The sequence below is a fragment of the Heptranchias perlo genome, unplaced genomic scaffold (assembly GCF_035084215.1).
Source record: "Heptranchias perlo isolate sHepPer1 unplaced genomic scaffold, sHepPer1.hap1 HAP1_SCAFFOLD_49, whole genome shotgun sequence".
NCBI classification, from domain to species: Eukaryota; Metazoa; Chordata; class Chondrichthyes; order Hexanchiformes; family Hexanchidae; genus Heptranchias; species Heptranchias perlo.
Genome location: NW_027139505.1, coordinates 5,406,932 through 5,430,000, shown reverse-complemented (window position 1 = coordinate 5,430,000; position 23,069 = coordinate 5,406,932). Strand labels below are relative to the sequence as shown.

General features: G+C 42.6%; 1 long non-coding RNA gene across 2 annotated transcripts in view; it reads left to right on the top strand.

Moving 5' to 3' along the window:
* LOC137313861 (uncharacterized) overlaps positions 1-23,069 on the top strand; it is a 77,271-nt gene that overhangs the window by 11,564 nt on the left and 42,638 nt on the right. The window contains exons 4-7 of one of the 2 annotated variants that reach the window (XR_010961102.1): positions 2,216-2,311; positions 9,385-9,669; positions 13,419-13,514; positions 17,072-17,237. This is a non-coding gene — a long non-coding RNA (uncharacterized lncRNA). The remainder of the gene's footprint in view (positions 1-2,215; positions 2,312-9,384; positions 9,670-13,418; positions 13,515-17,071; positions 17,238-23,069) is intronic. The other variant, XR_010961103.1, reaches the window with a different exon arrangement.

Sequence of the window (23,069 nt, the reverse complement as noted above, 5' to 3'; positions counted from 1 at the left end):
TGTTAAACTGGCTCAACTGAAGAAAGAGGCGCTGCTCCCTTCAGACAGAAACACACTTCAGGAATGTTTTAAAGGGAAATCTGTTCAGGGCTGAAACCATCTTTCACACAGTTCGGTGTTTCCTGATCGTTCATCTTGGGAAGTTGAGATGTTGCTTTTAATATCAACAGTTAGGAGGGTCCGATCACAAAACTTTATATAAAAAGTAACAACTCAATTTACCAGCAGTCGGTCGCCCCATCACTAATCTTTATATAAAAAGTAACTACTGAAATTACCAACAGGTATGAGGGTCCATCACTGGTCTATACATAAAAAGTAACAACTCAATTTACCAACAGGTAGGAGGGTCGATCACTAATCTTTATATAAAAAGTAACGACTGAAATTAACAACATGGCGGAGGGTCCATCACTCGTCTTTATAGAAAAAGCAAATGCTGAAATTACCAACAGGGAGAATGGTCCATCACAAATCTTTGACTAAACAGTAACCACTTTCATTTCCAACAGGGAGGATGGCCCATCATTAATCTTTATATAAAAAGTAATTACTGAAATTGGCAACACTAATTTTGATATAAAAATAACTACTGCATTTGCCAACAGGTAGAGGGTCCATCATTGATCTTTTAAAAGAAAGTAAACACCGAAATTACCAACAATTATGAAGGTCCATCACTAATCATTATATGAAAAGTAAGGACTGAAATTACCAACATTGACGAGGGTCCAAAGATAAACTTTATATAAAAAGTAACCACGAAGAATACCAACAGGTAGGAGTGTCCATCACTAATTTTTGAATGAAAGAAACAACTGGAATTACCAATAGGAAGGAGACTCCATCACTAATCTTTAAATAAAAATTAAGTATTGAAATTACCAACAGGCAGAATTATCCATCACTAATCTTTATATAAAAAGTAACCACTGAAATTATCACCAGGTTTTGGGTGCATCACTTATATTAATATAAAAAGTAACTCCTCAAAATACCAACAAGGAGGAGGGTCCATCACTATTCTTTGTTTAAAAAGTAACTGCTCATATAACAAACAGCGAGGAGTGACCATCACTAATCTCGAAATAAAAAGCATCGACTGAAATTACCAACAGGTCGGATGGTCCATCATTAAACCTTATATAAAAAGTAACTATTGAAATTACCAAAAGTTAGGAAAGTCCATCACTAATTTGGCAAAAAGAGTAACTGCACAATTTAATCTTGTTATCACACTAGTGTCAGCGAATAACTTCAACTCGTTTGAAGAAATTACTGACTGAGATTAATCGCTTTTACATTTCCACAGTGTGGAAAGGATAATACAGTGATTGATAGTTTGATGAGTTGCTCTTGCCTGTGCGCACACAGAGGGAGGCACACGCACAAGGGGACAATTATGATTGTAAAATTGCCGTCGAATCTACAACTTATATATTTGTGTTTTTTTCTGAGATTGTAAGACCCCTACAAACAGTCCAACAATCAATGTGCAGCACCTGTTTAAAGTTACACAATTCATAACATTATACATTGGTGTTAATATTCGTAGAACGGTGTAAAATTCCTCACCTCCTACATTAATCAGGTCCTGATACCATGAGAGATATGGTAAATATATCCAAATGGAAGCACCAACCAAAACACATCTCCATGAACATACGGACAATGTCACTACCCATCGAGAGAAGAGAAATCATACCAAGCACCATTTGGATGTGTAGATAGACATCAGGTTCATAAAATAACAGAAATTAATATCAAAACTCCACAAATCAAAAATATTTAAAAAACAAATCTGTGAATAAAATAATACAATAGCGCCAGACTTGGTAAAACTGAGTGAAGAATCATTTAATTCATCACCTCGCTCCATATTGCCCTCCAGAATATTCACTACCTCAGGAATAAGTCTGGTGCTGGCCTGCACCGTAAGTACATCTTACTAATTGGTGCTCCCAGTGCAGAATCTCGGCCGTCGAGAACTGGGTTGTGGAGATCAGCGGGACTCATTGGGTTTCACTGGGCAGCTGTCTGCGCCGCACCTGATGTGGAGAGTTGATCGGAACAGTCGGAAAATGCTCGATCCGAGAGCTAACAGCTGTTGTACTAATGGGGAAGGAGGGACTTGATTTCACTTTTAACAAGGCGACGTTGCTCCTTCTCATTTTAATATTTCAGTCTAACCCTCCTATTAATATATTTATTACAGAGCATCACAATCTTGGAACGCCTGTCACCACCATGGGTGAAGGTCCAAACAGGGGAGAAGATCGAACATCTTCAACAAGAATGAGAGTAGACACCGGTAGGTTCAGAACAATCTTTAAAATATCAATTGTGTCCTGATAAACGGTCCAGATCATGAACAAGATCCTATTGCTCAAACAGGAAGAATAAACCGAGCATATGGAGTGCAGATAAACGAAAGTGAGTGACCATCCACCGGGCCAGTGCAGTCACAGTTGGAGGAATCTCATTACTGGAACTGTCCAATAGACACCTGATGTTATGGACTGTAAGGCGGATAGAAACAGTCACGCAGATTGGTCTTTCTGAGTAACAGCTTGAAACCAGGGAGCAGTGGGAGGCAGCCCGAGTGGGAGAGAGGTGAATGGCAGGTGGGGCACAGGAATAGGAGAGCGAGAGTGGTGCGAGAATCTATAGTCAGGGGAATAAACAGACTCTTCTGCAGCCGTGAGCAGGTCCAAATGATACGTTGCCGCCCTGGTGCCAGAGGGAAGAACTTCCTGGAACAGGTGTGACCATCTCTGGAAAGGAAAGGAGAGCGGAAAATAGTCATGGTCGGAATCAATAACACGGTTATAATTACGTTTTTAAAAGGAATATTAAAATTTGAGTTCTGTACTGATAAACAAGGCCACAGTGTGGTGATCTCCGAATTGTTTTGCACTGGGCCCTGACTGAGGACAACATGAGTCTGGTGAATGTGTGGCAGCGGGGCTGGAGCAGGAGTGAAGGGTTCATGTTCTTGGGACACTAGGGTGATTTCAGGAAGAAGGGAAGGGACGGTTACGATCTGAACCAACCAGCAAAAACGGTTTGACAGACTGGGTATATGGAGCAGTGGGAGGGTTTCACCTGATTAGACTGGAGCGTGTGAAATATCCGGATCTGAGACTAGAGAGTGGAAATAATAAAACTGTTGGAGCAGGATCAGATGATTTATGAAATAGTGAAAAGAGATCACCAAGAAAAAAGGAAGGAGGTATTTGAAGAAGTGACAGAAGATGAAACTTGATATCTAAAAATTTAAAAAAACGAGAACGTGTCAACATTCCAGTGAATTGGAGTTCAGATTGTGCGTTATGACTGTGAATCTAAAAATCATTCCAAACACGTTTGGAAAGTCAGACTCTTGAGGGAAGTGATCTGGTATCTATCAGACAGGGCTGGATTGGATGAACTTTTGGGACGATATAAATTACTTTCTTCAGTTTCTAAAAATGATGGCAGATGTGAAAATGTTGGTTTCAATGAATCAAGGTATCACAGTATCAAACCAGCTGCAGGAAAAGTATTCCATACAAAGGTGTCGATACAGCTTCTTCAGCGAGACTGAGGAGGATGTGGAGCCATATTTCGAGACAACTGTGGAGAAGGATTTAGCTCTGAATTTAATAGCCGAGGTGGATTAGTCACTGAGCTCAGAGATAACGCACCCGAGGTTGTTAAAGGAATGGAGAGAGCAGATCGGAGGGACTCTGACCACAATTTTTCAAAACTCACAATTTTTGAGAACACAATTGGTAATGAAAATATCCAGGTGGACTGAAAGAGACCAAGTAATGTCTGTGTTAAAACAGGGAGAATGTGGCAATCGGATAACGAGAGACCAATTAGACAACGTCATTTGTGGGCAAACTTCTCGAATCTGCAATTTCACGCCGAATCATTTAAGATTCAGTCATGGCTGGAACGGATTAACTGTAGACATTTGAAACAATGAAAGGCAGTGGTGAAAATACCCAGCGGATCGGTCAGTATCTGCACAAAGGACAGGGTAATGGTTCGGATACCACTCTTGAGTGGAACGAAAAGAAAGTGAAACAGTTTTAGTGGAACTGGGAAAAGGGCTGATCGGAGGCGACAACCAGGAGTTAGAGGGAATTTCATGAGTTGACTGAACTGGAATGTAGTTCAGGAAATTAAGGATCTGAGAGGTGAAAAAATTCCCTGCGGAGTAAATGAGATACATTTCAAGAACAAAAATGTTGAAATGGTGAAAATGTCTAAGACCCGAACAGGGAAACGAATCAAACAAACTGTGGAGAGCGCGAAACAAAGGCCGTGGAGGGTTTTGTTCTTCCCCATTCATCACCGTGGTTTAATTCTGCCTTCAGCGGACTCACAATCCGGGCAGTAGAACTTGCGGTGGAGCGTCACTCCCCGGGAGAGCACTTTAGCAAATTGCATTCCAACAGTCCATAATATTCTGTCAATTACTTTTAATGGAATCGAGGTAAATGGAAGTGAAAATGTGGCAGGGTTGTAATGGACGGACGATCTGATACCACCTGCTGAAGGTGGAAATCTAGGCAACCGAGTCACAGAGTCGTGGTAAAGAGGAGCAGGAGGAGGCCATTCGGCCCTTCGAGCCATCTCTGCATTCAATAGGATCATGGCTTGTCCTCCATCTCAATACCATATTCCCGCTTGTCTAAATTTTTACATTCCGCTTTTATGTTCCATGCAAGTTCACTCTCATAATCTATTTTTCCCTCTCAATCAATGTGTCTATGCGCAATATAGCGCTGATATTACTGACTGTATCTGTGCGCAATATAGCGCTGATATTACTGACGGTATCTGTGTTGCTTGTGGAGCTGATATTACTGACAGTGTCTGTGCTCAATATAGCGCTGATATTACTGACAGTGCTTGTACTGATTATGGAGCTGATGTTACTGACAGTATCTATGCTGATTCTATACAGCTTAATGACGACAGTATTTGTGAGAATTATAGGGTTCTTACACTGACGGCGACTGTTTTGATTATATAGCTGGTATTACTGACAGAATCTGTGCTTAATATAGGGCTGATATTACTGACACTACCTCTGCTCAATATCGCCCTGTTATTACTGACAGTATCCCTGCTCAATATTGGGCTCATAATTCTGGCACTATCTGTGTTGATGAAAGAGCTGGTGTAATGAAAATATTCATTCAATTACATAGAATTTTACAGTTCAGGAACAGCTAATTTGCCCAACAGGTCTTTGCCTGGATTTATGCTCCACACGAGCGTTCTCCCACACTACTGCATCGCACCCTATCAACTTATATTTCTATTGCTAGCCCCCTCATGTATTTATCTGCCTTCCCCATAAATGCATCTGCACTTTTCGCCTCAACCATTCCATGTGGTAACGAGTTGCAGATTCTCACCACTCTCTGAGTAAGATGTCTCTCCTGAATACCATCTTGGTTTCATCAGTAAGTATTTGAAATTCATGGCCTCTAGTTTTGCACTGCCGTCAAGGTGATACATGCTCTCTAGGTTTACCCAAAGGAACCCCTTCCGAATATGAAAAATAACATCTATCAGGTCATCTATCAGTCTTCTCCTTAATAAAGAAAAGAGCCACAGCCTGTTCAGTCTCTCCTGATATTGTTACATAAATAATGCATTAAACAAGTGACGACTGGAATGAAAGGAAAGCAATGCCGGACAGGAACAATCCAGGCCATAATCATCTGCCTTAGGACCGGATTAAGGCATGCAATCTCGGTACAATATAGAGCACGGTCGAGGGGGAACTTAAAAATGCAGTAATAAAATGCCAGGAGCCGGCAGGCTGTGTTTGTGCACTGCTGCGGTTAAAGCAGATCAGTTGGAAGGACTGCACTGTCAAACTCACATATTAATCAATACAACCTTCTGTACAAGTGTTGCCTTGTCCTGCCAGTTGGGTGCGGGAGAACTGCTGTGACTCGCCCGGCAGGGGCGGAGACTCCGAAACGGCGCCAGAGAGTGCGATGTCCTGACCTGTCTCACTGGTTATCCACTGAACAAGATTATTCTGATAAAGTGGGTTTTCAGGGGCGAGGGGGGAGGTGTTGGTGGTGAATTGATATCCAGAATCCTGAACACATCACGTTAGCATCCCGGCAGGTACAAAAATCATCAAATTCAGGAACTTAGTATTTAAAATCTCGAGATACAGAATCTCTTGTACTGAACTTTTAACCATCCCTGAAATAAAATCGGAGATTGGATTCAGTGTTTCAATGTTTAATTCTTACTGGACACAGGTTGGAACAGCAGGTGTGTTTACTAAACTATATTTAAGAAAGTTTACCTTCGATTCTCTCGCACCGATTATCTGATCTTTACTCCCCTGGAATTCTGCGAAGTTCACCACACGGATTGCAGCGCTTCAAGAAGGCGGCTCACCAGCACCTTCTCAAAGGCAATTTGAGATGGGCAATAAGTGCCGGCCCTGCCAGCGTTGCCCACATCCCATGAACGAATAAGAACAATTAAGAACAGATGGAGCTCAGCATTAAATAAAACCAGCCAGTCACAGCCCATTTGGTGCGGGTACAGTGTGGACACATCCAACCGAGGAGAAAGGAAAGCCACCCAAACTGGACTTCCCTGGATGACTAAAGGGATAGAGGTTAAAATGAAAAAGGAAACGGAGGCTTGTAACGAATGTCAGGTTCATAATACAGTTGAGAACCAGGCTGAATACAGAAAGAACAGAGGAGATCGAAAGAAAAGGGAATAAGAGGGGCAAAAGGAGAGATTCAACAATAACTTTCAAAGGGGAATTGGATAAAAACTTGAAGGGAAAAATTTACAGGGCTATGGGGAAAGAGCAGGGGAAAGGGACTAATTGGATAGCTCTTTCAAAGAGCCAGCACAGGCATCAAGGGCAGAATGGACTCCTCCTTTGCTGCACTTACTGTCATACTACGATACACCCATTTAAAGGCAAAGTACAAACCATCCAGTGATGAAGCCATTGTGCAGAATCCATTGGTTAACCTTAACATTCACGAAATGCCGGAATTCATAATCCAGCACATATACGAACATAGGAACAGGAGTAGGCCATTCAGCCGCTCGAATCTGTTCTCCCATTGAATTAGATCATGGCTGCTCTATACCTGAATTCTATTCATCTGCCCTTTATACATTCCGCTTGATAACCTTACCTAAAAAAAAAATCTGCCGCTTTCAGTCTTCAAAATTTCAGTTGACCCAAAATCCATGACGGATCGGAGGAAGGAATTCCACATTTCCAGTAAATTTTGTGCGACAAAGTGCGTCATTATTTCACTGCTGAACAGCCGAGCGCTAATTTTAATATTGTGCCTCTTTGTCCTGGACTCCTCCATCAGAGGAAATGCCTTCTCTGTATCTAATGATTGTGAGGTATTATATTTTGTTTGATAAAAAAAGGGCCACATGCTGCTTGGATAATAAGTGTCTAAATAGGGTTGAGAAGCAGAGGGTTCTGGCGGTACAGATATAGAAATCACTAGCTGCAGCGATGCAGGTTAATAAGGCCATAAAACAGCAAATCAAGCACTGAGTTTGTTCTCGAAGGATAAACTTGTAAAGCAGAGATGTTAAGTTAAATTTGTACAGAACCCCGGTTAGGCCACACTTGGATTATTGTGAAAAGTTCTGGTCTCCATATTATAAAAATGACACAGAGGCACTGGAGAAAGATGCAAAAAATAACTACTTGGACGACACCAGAACTGAGAAGTTATACCTATCAGGAATGATTGAGCAACATGGGGCTCTTTTCCCTTGCAAAAGTAAGATGGAGTGGTGGCCTGTGAGAGGTCTTTAAGATTATCTAACGGTTTGCGACGGTGGACGGAGAGAAGATGAAACCAGAACTCGGGGCCATAAATATAAGATAGTCACGAATAAATCCAATATGGAATTCAGCAGGAATGTCTTTAACCAGAGAGTGGTTGGAATGTGGAACTCACTGCCACAAGGAGTAGTTGAGGCGACTTGCATTGAATGGAAGTTAAATAAAGTCATTGAGGCGAAAGGAATAGAGGGATATGCTGATAGGGGTAGATGAAGGGAGGAGGTTCGTGTGGAGCATGGACCATTTCTGCCGAATGACCTGTTTCTGTGCTGCACGTTCTATATAATTCTATGAAATTGCATATGGAATCCTTTTATCATTATGGAAATTTCATGTAATGCACTCTGACTCCATGAAAACCCAGAATTGACCCAAATTGTCCACTTAACAATGTTTTTAATTATATGAATCGTTCATTTGAAGGTTTTTGTCAGAATGAATAAAACTCCGCTTCAATCAGCGATAGATTGAAACAAGCTGTGGAGGGAGAGTTCACATGAAGATAACTGTTGGGGATTGATTGTTTCCTCCGTTTCAGGCTGTGTCTCCGGCCCGAATGAATCCTCAATCCTGGTCAAAAAACAAGGGGTGAATTTGAGAGAAAAGGGGAAATATCGCAATATATCCCTGGGATTGATCACAACAATCAGTCCCTCTGAATTATCACCACAATCTATCACAGGGATTGATAACAACAATCCGCCGCATGGAATTATCTCCACAATCTATCCCTGGGATTGATCACAACAATCCGTCACTCGGAATTATCATCACAATCTGACCCTGGGAATGATCACAACAATCCGCCACTCGGAATTATCATCACAATCTGACCCTGGGAATGATCACAACAATCCGCCACTCGGAATTATCACCACAATCTGTCCCTGGGATTGATCACAACAATCCGTCCCTCGTAATAATCACCACAATCTGTCCCTGGGATTGCTCGCAACAATCCGTCCCTCGGAATTATCACCACAATCTGTCCCTGGGATTGCTCGCAACAATCCGTCCCTCGCAATTATCACCACAATCTGTCATCAAACACTTTCTCTCTTCGGAAACTTCCATCCCGGGGAGTGGCTATTTATTACTGTCTGTGAAACCCCTCAAAATGAGGGCAATCCAATCTTTCTTCCAAGAATGGTCCTTTTTTCGGATTTAAAAATGTAACTGGTGTATCTGCTGAACATTTACTGTGATAAATGTCACTGTTGAAACTCAGTACTCATTCCCCCAGTGATTGAGGTGATAGTTTAATTCGGCGGTTAAATGGTTAATGTCCTCACTTGCAGAAACAGCCTCTCCTCAGCTCACTGACGAAACACCGGCTCTTGGCCCCAGGGTGGAAGCGCAAACATTAGAAAATCGATGGGTCTTCAGCAAACAATGTCACTGATACAAATATAACAATTTATTTCTGAGAAAGTATCTGTTTTACTGAATTTCCCTGGAACAAGAAGAGAAAAAGTAAAATTTATAGCTGACTTTGTTCACAATTGACTTTGCAGCGAATTGTCAACCCGGTTCGAATTGATTCAACCAGAAAGGCCGCTCCCTGTTCTGAAAGAAATGTGGAATGTTTGTGTTGAAACACATCCTGATGTCTGGCAGCTGCTTTCACGGAGGGCGGAGCCCTGAATCTCACATAACAAGGATCAGATCAAACTCCCAAGTTGTGAACTGAAGAAATGATGCAAAGAACGTGTGCTCGATTGATTACAATGAAATGACAAGGATATGATTTGCAAAATCGACACGGACATTGATGGAAGGAAAATCCTTGCGGTATCAAGGTAAGGTTAATATAGTGTCAATTTGTTTTTAATTAACTTTTTCTGCCCCTTCTTCTTTTCTAAAGTCGATTTCCCGCGGTCAGATATGTTCCCCTGTCGTCCTGAGCTCTCGATTCCTCGCGGATGGAACAATTCACTAATTGTTCGCTCAGACACTGACTGAAGGCCGGCTATTTTACACCGGTAATTGCAGGGTTTATCCCTTCATACCCCACCAATCTGCCCACAGGCACATTTTAAAGCGGTTATAGGAAAAGAAAGCAGGAACACGAATTCTGGAGATTTGCACCATCCGAGTCCAGCGCTGCCTACTCCACATGTTAAAATTTGATATTCAGTAAACAGGGGTGGTAAACTGTCCGTTCTCACTCCATATGCATTTATTTTTAACTGTAACAGTGGCTCTCTTTACTCACTGAACTGTTTTGTGCCCGGTGCAATTTATTGAACTGATCAAAGACTGATGGAACACACAGTTCAGCTCAGGAAAGGGTTAACACATTCGCAATGGCCGATTATTGCTCTCTGCCGGGCACCTGGAAAATCAGCCTATGGTTACCCGAGGCCGAACTGAACGTGATCCAATCACAGGATAGGAGCAAAGTTGGAGCGAACACTTGTTCCTGATTCATTATAATTAATTCGTTTAATGCGAATTCGATGGGAGAATGGAGCAGGGACTTCTGTTTTTTTCTAAATTTTTTTATTGAGGATGTTATTTGTTAAACTGGCTCAACTGAAGAAAGAGACGCCGCTCCTTCAGACAGAAACACACTTCGGGAATGTTTTAAAGGTAAACCTGTTCAGGGCTGAAACCATCTCTCACACAGATCGGTGTTTCCTGATCGTTAATCGTGGTAATTTGAGATGTTGCTTTTAATATCAACAGTTAGGAAGGTCCGATCACAAAACTTTGTATAAAAAGTAACAACTCAATTTACCAACAGGTAGGAGACTCCATCACTAATCTTTATATAAAAAGTAACTGCTGAAATTAACAACATGGAAGAGGGTCCATCACTCGTCGTTAAAGAAAATGCAAATGCTGAAATTACCAACAGGGAGAAGGGTCCATCACTAATCTTTGTCCAAACAGGAACCACTTACATTACGAACAGGGAGTATGGTCCATCACTAATCTTTATATGAAAAGTAATTACTGAAATTGCCAACACTAATTATGATATAAAAAATAACTACTGCATTTGCCAACAGGTGGAGGGTCCATCATTGATCTTTTTATGGAAAGTAAACACTGAAATTACCAACAATTAGGAAGGTCCATCACTAATCATTATATAAAAAGTAACGACTGAAATTACCAACATGGACGATGGTCCAACAATAAACTTTATATGAAAAGTAACCACTAAGAATATCAACAGGTTGGAGTGTCCATCACTAATTTTTGAATCAAAGTAACAACTGGAATTACCAATAGGAAGGAGGGTCCATTACTCATCTTTATATAAAAAGGAAACGCCTGAAATTACCAACATGGAGGAGGGTCCAACAATAAACTTGATATAAAAAGTAACCACTAAGATTACCAACAGGTAGGAGTGTCCATCACTAATTTTTATATAAAAGTAACAACTGGAATTACCAATAGGAAGGAGGCTCCATCACTAATCTTTATATAAAAGTTACTATTGCAATTGCCAACAGGTCGGAGCATCCATCACGTATCTTTATATAAAAAGTAGCTACTGAAATTACCAACAGGGATGAGGGCCCATCATTAATTTTCATATGGAAAGTAACCAATGAAATTATCAAAAGGTAGGAGGGTCCAACATTAACTTTAATTTCAAAGGTTGCTAGTGAAATTACCAAAAAGTAGGAGGGTCCATCACTAATCTTTATATATAAAGTGCAAAGTCAAATTACTAACAGGTAGCAGGATCCATCACTAATCTTTATATAACAAGTAACTCCTGAAATTGCCAACATATTGTGGGGTCCATCACTAATCTTTACGTAATTGTAACGACTGAAATTAACAACAGGAAGGAGGGTCCAACACTAAACCTTATATAAAACGTTACTACTAAAGTTACCAAAAGCTAGGAGCATCAATTACTAATCTTTATATAAAAAGTATGAAGTAAAATTACCAACAGGGAGGGTGGTCCATCACTAATCTTTATTTTTTTTCTAAAAAGTAACTACTGAAATAAACAACAGGTCGGAGGATCCATCACTAATTTTTAGATAAAAAAGCAACGACTGAAATTACCAATATGGAGGAGGGTCCATCACGAAGCATAATATAAAAAGTAACCACTAAAATTACCAACAGGGAGGAGGGTCCATCACTAAACTTCAGATAAAAAGTAAATCCTGAAATTACCAACAGGGAGGAGGGTCCATCACGAATCTTTATCCAAAAAAGTAACAACTGAAATTACCAACAGGCAGAAGAGTCAACACTAAACTTTTTATGAAAAGTAACAGTAATTTACCAACAGGTAGGAGCGTCACTTGTGTGCATCACTTATTTTAATATAAAGGTAACTCCTCAAAATACCAACAAGGAGGAGGGTCCATCACTATTCTTTATATAGAAGTAACGACTGAAATTACAAACAGCTAGGAGTGACCATCACAATCTCTATATAAAAAGCATCGACTGAAATTACCAACAGGTCGGATGGTCCATCATTAATCTTTATATAAAAGTAACTATTGAAATTACCAAAAGTTAGGAAAGTCCATCACTAATTTGACAAAAGAGTAACTGCACAATTTAATCTTGTTATCACACAACTGTCAGCGAATAACTTCAACCATAGTTTGAAGAAATTACTGACTGAGATTAATCGCTTTTACATTTCCACAGTGTGGAAAGGATAGTACAGTGACTGATAGTTTGATTAGTTGCTCTTGCCTGTGCGCACACAGAGGGAGGCACACGCACAAGTGGACAATTATGATAGTAAAATAACAGTCGAATCCACAACTTATATATTTGTGCTTTTTCTGAGATTGTAAGACCCCGACAAACAGTCCAACAATCAATGTGCAGCACCTGTTTAAAGTTACACAATTCATAACATTATACATTAGTGTTAATATTCGTAGAACGGTGTAAAATTCCTCACCTCCTGCAGTGCTCTTTAGTCAGGTCCTGATACCATGAGAGATATGGTAAATATATCCAAATGGAACCACCAACCAAAACACATCTCCATGAATATACGGACAATGTCAGTACCCATCGAGAGTTGAGAAATCACACCCAGCTCCATTTGGGTGTGTCGATAGATATCAGATGCATGAAATCACAGAATTTAACATCAAAACTCAACAAATCAAAACTATTAAAAACAAATCTGTGAATAAAATATTACAATAGCGCCAGACTGGGTAAAACTGAGTGAAGGATCATTTAGTTCATCACCTCGCTCCATATTGCCCTCCAGAATATTCACTACCTCAGGAATAAGTCTGGTGCTGGCCTGCAACGTAAGTAAATCTTACCAATTGGTGCTCCCAGTGCAGAATCTCGGCCGTCGAGAACTGGGTTGTGGAGATCAGCGGGACTCATTGGGTTTCACTGGGCAGCTGTCTGCGCCGCACCTGATGTGGAGAGTTGATCGTAACAGTCGGAAAATGCTCGATCCCAGAGCTAACAGCTGTTGTACTAATGGGGAAGGAGGGACTTGATATCACTTTTAACAACGCAACGTTCCTCCCTCTCATTTTAATATTTCAGTCTAACCCTCCAATTAATATATTTATTACAGAGCATCACATTTTTGGAACGCCTGTCAACACCATGGCTGAAGGTCCAAACAGGGGAGAAGATCCAAAATCTTCAACAAGAATGAGAATAGACACCGGTAGGTTCAGAACAATCTTTAAAATATCAATTGTGTCCTGATGAACGGTCCAGATCATGAACAAGATCCTGTTGCTCAAACAGGAAGTAGAAACCGAGCATATGGTGCGTTGATAAACGAAAGTGAGTGAACATCTGCCGGGCCAGTGCAGTCACAGTTGGAGGGATCTCATTATTGGAACTGTCCAATAGACACCTGATTTTATGGACTGTAAGGTGGATAGAAACAGTCACTCAGATTGGTCTTCCTGAGTAACAGTGTGAAACCAGGGAGCAGTGGGAGGCAGCCCGAGTGGGAGAGAGGTGAGAGGCAGGTGGGGCACAGGAATAGTAGAGCGAGAGTGGTGCGAGATTCCATAGTCAGGGGAATACACAGACTCTTCTGCAGACCTGAGCAGGTCCAAATGATACGTTGCCGCCCTGGTGCCAGAGGGAAGAACTTCCTGGAACAGGTGGTACCATCTCGAGAAAGGAAAGGAGAGAGGAAAATTGTCATGGTCGAATGTATAACACGGTTAGAATTACGTTTATAAAGGGAAAATTAAAATTTGAGCTCTGGGCTGAAAAACAAGGCCACAGGGTGGTGAACTCCGAATTGTTTTGAACTGGGCACTTACTGAGAACAACATGAGTCTGGTGAATGTGTGGCAGCGGGGCTGGAGAAGGAGTGAAGGGTTCATGTTCTTGGGACACTAGGGTGATTTCAGGAAGAAGGGAAGGGACGGTTACGATCTGAACCAACCAGCAAAAACGGTTTGACAGACTGGGTATATGGAGCAGTGGGAGGGTTTCACCTGATAAGACTGGAGCGTGTGAAATATCCGGATCTGAGACGAGAGAGTGGAAATAATAAAACTGTTGGAGCAGGAATAGATGTTTTATGAAATAGTGAAAAGTTATTAGCAAGAAAAAAGGAAGGAGGTTTTTGAAGTAGTGACAGAAGATGTAACTTGATATCTAAAAATTAAAAAAAAACGAGACCGTGTCAACATTCCAGTGAATTGGAGTTCAGATTGTGTGTTGTGACTGTGAATCTAAAAATCATTCCAAACACGTTTGGAAAGTCAGACTCTTGAGAGATGTGATCTGGTATCAATCAGACAGGGCTGGATTGGATGAACTTTTGGGGCGAAATAAAATATTTCCTTCAGTTTCTAAAAATGATGGCAGATGTGAAAATGTTGGTTTCAATGAATCAAGGTATCACAGTATCAAACTATCTGCAGTAAAAGTATTCCATACAAAGGTGTCGATACAGCATCTTCAGCGAGACTGAGGAGGATGTGGAGCCATATTTCGAGACAATTGTGGAGAAGGATTTGGCTCTGAATTTAATAGCCGAGGTGGATTAATCACTGAGCTCAGAGATAACGCACCCGAGGCTGTTAAAGGAAGTCACAGAGCAGATCGGAGGGACTCTGACCACAATTTTTCAAAACTCACAATTTTTGAGAACACAATTGTTAATGAAAATATCCAGGTGGACTGAAAGTGACCAAGTCATGTCTGTGTTAAAACAGGGAGAATGTGGCAATCAGATAACTAGAGACCAATTAGACAACGTCATTTGTGGGCAAACTTCTCGAATCTGTAATTTCACGACGAATCATTTAAGATTCAGTCAAGGCTGGAACGGATTATCTAGACATTTGACATTGTAGTTGACAAATTTGATACCGCCTTATTGAGACGTGACTATATAGATCAATGGATTGTAACACATGCGGTACATCTTCAGGCCAGAAGTGCCGAGTGGATAATCCATCTCAGCCTCCTCCCGATATCCCCACCATCACGGAAGCCAGTCTTCGGCCAATTCGATTCACTCCACGTGATATCAAGAAACGGCTGAGTGCACTGGATACAGCAAAGGCTATGGGCCCCGACAACATCCCAGCTGTAGTGCTGAAGACTTGTGCTCCAGAACTAGCTGCGCCTCTAGCCAAGCTGTTCCAGTACAGCTACAACACTGGCATCCACCCGACAATGTGGAAAATTGCCCAGGTATGTCCTGTCCACAAAAAGCAGGACAAATCCAATCCGGCCAATTACCGCCCCATCAGTCTACTCTCAATCATCAGCAAAGTGATGGAAGGTTTCGTCGACTGTGCTATCAAGCGGCACTTACTCACCAATAACCTGCTCACCGATGCTCAGTTTGGGTTCCGCCAGGACCACTCGGCTCCAGACCTCATTACAGCCTTGGTCCGAACATGGACAAAAGAGCTGAATTCCAGAGGTGAGGTGAGAGTGGCTGCCCTTGACATCAAGGCAGCATTTGACCGAGTGTGGCACGAAGGAGCCCGAGTAAAATTGAAGTCAATGGGAATCAGGGCGAAAACTCTCCAGTGGCTGAAGTCATACCGAGCACAAAGGAAGATGGTAGTGGTTGTTGGAGGCCAATCATCTCAGCCCCAGGGCATTGCTGCAGGAGTTCCTCAGGGCAGTGTCCTCGGCCCAACCATCTTCAGTTGCTTCATCAATGACCTTCCCTCCATCATAAGGTCAGAAATGGGGATGTTCGCTGATGACTGAACAGTGTTCAGTTCCATTCGCAACACATCAGATAATGAAGCAGTCCGAGCCTGCATGCAGCAAGACCTGGACAACATCCAGGCTTGGGCTGATAAGTGGCAAGTAACATTCGCGCCAGATAAGTGCCAGGCAATGACCATCTCCAACAAGAGAGAGTCTAACCACCTCCCCTTGACATTCAACGGCATTACCATCGCCGAATCCCCCACCATCAACATCCTGCGGGTCACCATTGACCAGAAACTTAACTGGACCAGCCATATAAATACTGTGGCTACGAGAGCAGGTCAGAGGCTGGGTATTCTGCGGCGAGTGACTCACCTCCTGACTCCCCAAAGCCTTTCCACCATCTGCAAGGCACAAGTCAGGAGTGTGATGGAATACTCTCCACTTGCCTGGATGAGTGCAGCTCGAACAACACTCAAGAAGCTCGACACCATCCAAGATAAAGCAGCCCGCTTGATTGGCACCCCATCCACCACCAGAAACATTCACTCCCTTCACCACCGGCGCACTGTGGCTGCAGTGTGCACCATCCACAGGATGCACTGCAGCAACTCGCCAAGGCATCTTCGACAGCACCTCCTAAACCCGCGACCTCTACCACCTAGAAGGACAAGGGCAGCAGGCGCATGGGAACAACACCACCTGCACGTTCCCCTCCAAGTCACCATCCCGACTTGGAAATATATCGCCGTTCCTTCATTGTCGCTGGGTCAAAATCCTGGAACTCCCTTCCGAACAGCACTGTGGGAGAACCTTCACCACACGGACTGCAGCGGTTCAAGAAGGCGGCTCACCACCACCTTCTCGAGGGCAATTAGGGATGGGCAATAAATGCCGGCCTTGCCAGCGACACCCACATCCCGTGACCGAATAAAAAAAATAAAAAAAATATGGGTTTTCAGAAGATATTTGATAACGTGGCTCACAGGAGGCGGCACCCGTTTGGTGTAAGAGGAAATGTAACCGACCGGATGGAAGGTCGATAATGTGTTTAGTTTTCTCCATTGTTGTTCACAGACCGAACACTGCGATCACTGAGGTCTTGACAAAGTGTGACCGTTACCAACTGTTCCAGTTGACGAAATTCTATCGGGACAGACCAGAACAGGCAGTTGAAGAAGGGGTGGACGGAGTCAGCACGTTGTCAACATACGAGAGGCATTTCAGTGTACAAGAACATCGGGTAAGTAGGAGGAGAACGGGATGAGTTTGGATTATTTAAACATCACAGAACTAACAGGATATCAAAACTTAGAATCATAGAAGGTAACAGAAGAGAAACGGGCCAAACGGTAAATAAATGGATCAAACTGCATTTATGGTGAATCTGAAACAATGAAAGGCAGCGGTGAAAATACCCAGCGGATCGGTCAGTATCTGCACACAGGACAGGGTAATGGTTCGGATACAACTCTTGAGTGAACCGAAAACAAAGTAAAACAGTTTTAGTGGAACTGGGAAAAGGGCAGATCGGAGGCGACACACAGGAGTTGAAGGGAATTTCATGAGTTGACTGAACTGGAATCCAGTTCATGAAATTAAGGAACTGAGAGGTGACATGAAAATGTCTGCGGAGTAAATGAGAGACATTTCAAGAACAAAAATGTTAAAATGCCTAAGACCCGAACAGGGAAACTAACCAAACAAACTGTGGAGAGCGCGCAACCGAGGCAGGGCAGGGTTTTGTTCTCCCCCATGCATCACCGGGGGTTTATTCGACCTTCAGCGGACTCACAATCCGGGCAGTGGAACTTGCGGTGGAGCGTCACTCCCCGGGAGAGCACTTTCGGAAATTGCATGCCATCAGCCCATAAAATTCTGTCAATTACTTTTAATGGAATCGAGGTGAATGGACGTGAAAATGTGGCAGGGTTGTAATGGACGGTCGAACTAACACCACCTGCAGAAGGTGGAAATCTTGGCCATAGCCCTGTCGGTTGCGGCACTTCAACTGCTCATCCAAGTGATTTTAAATACAGGCACATACACACGTACACACGCATATACACACATAGAAAGGAACAGACACACACATAAGTGCACAAACACAAATATACACATATACACATATGCACATAAAGTCACATAGGGAGTAGGGAAAAACCGGGGAACTACAGGCCAGTGAGACGAACATCAGTGGTCGGAAAATTATTGGAAAAAATTCTGAAGGACACAATTAGTCTCCACTTGGAGAAGCAAGGATGAATCAGGTATAGTCAACATGGCTTTGTCAAGGGAAGATCATGTCTGACTAATTTGATTGAATTTTTTGAGGGGGTGACTAGGCGTGTGGATGAGGGTAACGCAGTGGATGTGGTATACATGGATTTCAGTAAGGCCTTCGATAAAGTCCCCCACAGGAGACTGGTCAAGAAGGTACGAGCCCATGGAATCCAGGGTGCCTTGGCACTTTGGATACAAAACTGGCTTAGTGGCAGAAGGCAGAGGGTGATGGTCGAAGGTTGTTTTTGTGACTGGAAGCCTGTGGCCAGTGGGGTACCACAGGGTTCGGTGCTGGGTCCCTTGCTGTTTGTGGTCTACATTAATGACTTGGATATGAAAGTAAAAGGTATAATCAGTAAGTTCGCTGATGATACAAAAATTGGTAGGATGGTAAATAGTGAGGAGGATAGCCTCAGTCTGCAGGACGATATAGATGGGTTGGTCAGATGGGCGGAACAGTGGCAAATGGAATTTAACCCGGAAAAGTGCGAGGTGATGCACTTTGGAGGGACTAACAAGGCAAGGGAATACACAATGAATGGGAGGACCCTAGGCAAAACAGAGGGTCAGAGGGATCTTGGTGTGCAAGTTCACAGATCCCTGAAGGCGGCGGAACAGGTAGATAAGGTGGTAAAGAAGGCATATGGGATACTTGCCTTTATTAGCCGAGGCATAGAATACAAGAGCAAGGAGGTTATGATGGAGCTGTATAAAACACTGGTTAGGCCACAGCTGGAGTAATGTGTGCAGTTCTGGTCGCCACACTACAGGAAGGATGTGATCGCTTTGGAGAGGGTGCAGAGGAGATTCACCAGGATGTTACCAGGGCTGGAGCGCTTCAGCTATGAAGAGAGACTGTGAAGATTGGGTTTGTTTTCCTTGGAGCAGAGGAGGCTGAGGGGAGACATGATTGAGGTGTACAAAATTATGAGGGGCACAGATAGGATGGATACTAAGGAGCTTTTTCCCTTCGTTGAGGGTTCTATAACAAGGGGACATAGATTGAAGGTAAATGGCGGGAGGTTTAGAGGGGATTTGAGAAAGAACTTTTTCACCCAGAGGGTGGTTGGTGTCTGGAATTCACTGCCTGAATGGGTTGTGGAGGCAGGAACCCTCACAACATTCAAGAAGCATTTGGATGAGCACTTGAAATGCCATAGCATACAAGGCTACGGACCAAATGCTGGAATATGGGATTAGAGCAGACAGGGCTTGATGGCCGGCGCGGACACGAAGGGCCTCTATCCGTGCTGTATAACTCTATGACTCTATGACATACACTTGCACACAAACATGCACTCATACAGGCACATACACACACATAAAGGCACATACACACATACGGGCACATACACACATATACACAAACATAAAGCCACATATACGCATACACATACAAACACATAAAGGGACATACACACACATACACATACATACACATACAGGCAAACACACACATAAAGGCACATACACACATAAAGGCACATACACATACATCAAGGCACATTTGCAGACAAACACATACACAAACATAAAGGTATAGAATCATAGAAAGTTAAAGCACTGAAGGAGGTCGTTCGGCCCATTGAGCCTGTGCCGGGCGGCAAAGAGATATCCAGCATAATCCAACTTTCTAGCAGTTTGTCCATAGCCCTGTAGGTTGCGGCACTTCAAGTGCTCATCCAAGTGATTTTAAATGAGTTGAGAGTTTCTGCCTCTACCACCGTTTCAGGCAGTGAGGTCCAGATCCCTACCACCCTCTCGGTGAAGTCTTTTGTCCTCAACTCCACTCTAATCCTTCCACCAATTGCTTTAAATCTATGTCTCCTGGCACTGACATCTCTGCTGATGGAAATAAGTAATCTCCATCCAGTCTATTTGGTCCCATCATTATATTACATACCTCAATTAAAACTCCCCTCAGCCTCCTTTGTTCCAAAGAAAACAATCCCAGTCGATCCAATCTTTTCTCATGACTAAAATTTTCAAGCCATGTCAATATCCTCATAAATCTCCTTTGTCCCCTCTCTAGTGCAATCACATCTTTCCTGTAATGTGTGACCTGAACTGTATGCAGTATTCAAGCTGTGGCCTAATCAATGATTGATACATTCTATCATAACGTCCCTGATCTAATATTCTATGCCTCTGCTAATAAAGAAATGTATTCCATATGTCTTCTTAACCACCTTATCTACCTTCAGGGATCTTTGGATATGCACTCCAAGGTCCCTTTGTTCCCCTAAAACTCTCAGTATCCTCCCATTTATTGTTTATTCCCTTATTATGTTTGCCTTCCCCAAATGCATTATTTCACACTTCGCTGCATTGAATTCAATTTGCCATTTTTCTGCCCACCTTTCCAGTCCATTGATATCATCCTGCACTCGAAAGCTTTTCTCCTCACTGACAACTACAATTTATGTATCACCTGCAAACTTCTTGATCAAGCCCACCACATTCAAGTCCAAACCATTACTATACACTACAAAAAGCAACGGTCCTATTACTGAGCCTTGCGGAACACCACTGGAAACAGCCTTCGAGTACCAAGAACACCCGTCCACCATCACCCTCCACTTCCTGCGACCGAGCGAATTTTGGATCCAATCAATCACTCTCCATGGGATCACATGGGTTTGTACTTTTTCGACCAGTCTGCCATGTGGGACTTTGTCAAAAGCTTTGCTGAAATCCATGTACACGAGATCAAACGTGTTACCCTCATCGACCTTCCTTGTGACCTGCTCAAAAAATTCAATCAAGTTAGTCAGACACGACCCTACCTTAACAAATACATGCTGAATGCCCTTCATTAACCCATGCCTTTGTAAATGACGGTTTATGTTATCCCTCAGAATCGATTCCAATAATTTGCCCATCACCGATGTTAGACTGACTGGATATATTATTCTCTCTATCTCTTTCTCCCTTTTTAAACAATGGTACAGCGTTAGCAGTCCTCCAATCCTCTGGCACACACCTGTAGCCAGGGACGATTGGAAAATGATGGTTCGAACCTCCGCTATTGCCTCCCTTGTTTCTCTTAACAGACTGGGATACAATTCATCCGGGTCTAGTGATTATCTACTTTCAAAGATGTCACTCTCCTGAATATTTCCTCTCTCACTATGTTTATCCCATCCAATATTTCACACTCCTCCTCCTTAACTTCAATTCCTGCATCATTCCTCTCCTTTGTGAAGACACAAGCAATGTATTTATTAAGAACCAGTCCCACATTTTCCACCTCCACACAAAGGGTACCTTTTTGATCTCGAGTAGTCCGTACTTTTTCCTTCGTTATCCTCTTGCTCTTTATGCATTTGTAAAATATTATTGGGTTTTCCTTAATTTTAATTGCCGCTATTTTTCTTTGCTTTCCGAATTTCCTTTCTAATTTCACCTATTTAATTTCATTTTACTTTCTATACTCCTCTGGGCTTTCTGCAGTATTGAGGTCTTGGTGTCTGACATAAGCTTCCCTTTTTTGCTTTATCTTACCCTGTATGCTCCTTGTCATCCAGGAGGCTCTTGATTTGGCAGTCCCACCCTTTATCTTTGTGGCGACACATTTAATCTGAAACCCTTGAATCTCCCCTTTTATTGTCTCCGACTGCTCTGACACTGATTTACCTTCAATTAGCTGTTTCCATTCCACTTTTGCTAAATCACTTCTCAGCTTAGTAAAATTGGCCTTAACCCAATTTTAAACTTTAACTCCTGTTCTATCTCTCCTCCACCCTGCTTCATCTAACCCGATCAGCATACACTTCTATTCATTTCTCCCTCGTGTGCTTATATAGGCATTTAAAAGTGATTTGGGTGTCCTTGTAGGTGAATCATAGTAAGTAAGCATGCAGGTACGACTATCAATTAGGAAGGCAAATGATATGTTAGCCTTTATTGCAAGGGGGATGGATTAAAATAGTATGGAGGACTTGCTGCTATTGTAAAGGGCTCTGGCGAGATCACACCTGGAGTACTATGTGTAGTTTTGGTCTCCTTACCTCAGGAAATATACACATGCCTTAGAGGAGGTGCAATGAACGATGAGTAGGTTAATTCCTGCTCCCTTGATTCATCTCTGTTTGTGGAAATACGCTTCGCAGAACAGCAGGTATTGTTTGCGAGCTGTTCAAAAAATTCAAATTCGAAAATGAATAAACAGATTCAGTTACAGAGACAAGCAGTCAAAAATAAGGAAAAAAAAGGTCCAGAAGATTTACAGAGAGAAGCAAATCAGAGGCATGGATAATTCATGGATAAAGAAGAGTGTGTATATGTCACTTGAAAATGGAAGGCAATAAAAATAGTTCAGGAATCGAGGCGGCATGAGATGTGGAGGCAGAGGTGCAGCAGAAGTTAGAACCAAAAGCAGGCTTCCCTCTCGAGCAATGGCACAATCTTGCAAGTTTCCAGCCCACTGGTGGGCCTTGCACATCCTGAGCAGCTCATTTGCGAACTAGGTTTGCAGAAACTGTGATCAGCTCATGAAAAGTACAGGCTGGGCTCAGTGCGAAAGTGTTTGTGTTGGGATAGTCTTGTTGCATCAGGGATCTTAACTTAGAATGAAGACATGGACAGAGAGAGAAAGTGGGTAAGTGACAGACAGATTGGAAACAGTGACAGGTGGAAATAAGTGAGAGAGAGAGAGACTTCGAGAGAGAGAAGAGAGGGTAGGAGAGAGAGAATGAGGCAGAGTGATAAAAAGAAGGGAGGGAAGGTATTGCAGCAGAGATGGAAAGGAAAAGAATGAGGCAGAGAGAGAAAGAGGAGTGAGAGACAGGAA